Genomic DNA, 1,902 nt, shown 5'->3' on the forward strand with positions numbered 1-1,902 from the left:
ATATTCCAATTTTAACTATTGCACATTGTTGACAGGCTTACAAAACACAAAAATTCACCATGGCCGGATTTTTAAAACCAACGATTGATTTTTTATGAATTTTTTAAAGAGCGATGCGCAAAAAAGAGGTGTGGCCTAAAACGTCAGCAGCTGACGTCATTTCCCTGTTCCGATCAGAGCTCCATTTCCATGCCGTGTTGCGCCTACCAGGAGGTGAATAGCACTGTCTTTTTCAGCCTTTAACCAGCATTTTTTCCATCATGGAGCTAGGATTCACGAAAGGTCAATCCAATAACCTTCCTCAAGTAAAGTCATTCATGGTGTTTGACTTTTTTCGAAAGGACGAGAGATTTAATGTCCTAGAAGTACGGGGAGTGAAACAACAAAGTTTCACCATTGTTATTCTTTAAAATTGTACGTACATATCTGTCTATGTTTGCGGTTCATATTATTCGCATTAGTTTCCCTTATCAAGATTGATCATTTCCATTTGTGTCGATGGTTTTTTTTATCTGAATATATAAATTACAATGTAAGAGCGCTATTCCAGTTTTTACTTGGCGGCTTTTAATGAGGCGCGCATTTCGTAACAACCCTACTACAAGTGATTCCAGTACTAAGTTTTAGAGCAGTTTTTGCATGAAAATTTTTCGCTTTGTTGGCGATAAAAGTTGATCTGCTTTTTTTTTTTTGTGGAAAATTGTTTTAAATCCATTAATACATGTTTATTATCCTTGAGTTTTTGTGCAACTTAGCAAAAAAAGGAAAAATATATTTTTTTGCTCTTTTGATAAAAATAATAAATTTGAAAATGGTGTTCATTTCATAAAATAAGTACCTTTTTGTATGTGAGAAAGGTCTTGTATATATAGAAACGCTTCTGGTGATAAACTGAAAATGTATTTTTAAATTATCAATTTGTAATGGTTAAAATTTGAAGATAGTTTGAATGTTAAAAAGAAGGTATTAATAGTTTTTGCATTGTTATTAAAATGGTAATAGTAATGCATCTATTACTTTCTATTTAAGTTTATTGTGCAGGGTTTAAATTCCTTTGTTTACTTGCATTTTTTAAAAAATATCTTATATGCTTATTAAACATTTATTTATGAACAGTTGTGAACATATATTTCAAACTGTATTTCTCACTTGACATAGTTTTTAATTAAAATGCAGTGCAAATTTTCATTTTCAAATTTTAATTAATAAACACACTTGAAAACACTTCTTTGAAAGATCCTGCTGGGACGGAACAATAACAAATCGCTTGTGAGGAGTTTTTTAGATGTAGATACGCATCCAGGAACGAAGCAATACTTGTAATTGATTCTACTAGCCACGACAAAGAAAATCAAATTAAAAACAATCGCAGAATGCATTAAACCCTACAGACAGCAAAGGATTTTCACTAGCCTTTTATGCAGGGCTGTGGAGTCGGAGTCGGACTGATTTTGGGGTAAAGGAGTCGGAGTCGGAGTCGTTAGAACACATGCCGACTCCGACGCCGGGCTCCTTTTTTCTTTCCTTTTTAACACTCCTTGCATTTTTTAAAAATTGACTACCAACTGGTTCGGTTACGTGTGTAAGAAGATACTAATGAGAAAATAACTACCATTATGGCAATCAGCCAACTTGAGTGCTTACCGAACTTTCTGTAGCTGTCCTCTAGTTTGCTTGCTTTTTAACTTAACTAATAGCAACTGTCAGCGAACGGTTTTGTTGCCTAACATTTTCAAGTAATCACTTTCATATAAAAATAGAAATATATAGTTTTGTTCGATCTCAGTTATAAAGTAGTAAGGAAACGTAACAAATTAGTAAATCAAAGCCCGTAGCTAAGGTTGAAACTTTTAAGAGTGATCGGCAAATTCAAAGAAGTTCTGGAGCGAAAGCACGAATCCA

Source organism: Uloborus diversus, chromosome 1 (genome assembly GCF_026930045.1).
Source record: "Uloborus diversus isolate 005 chromosome 1, Udiv.v.3.1, whole genome shotgun sequence".
Lineage (NCBI taxonomy): Eukaryota > Metazoa > Arthropoda > Arachnida > Araneae > Uloboridae > Uloborus > Uloborus diversus.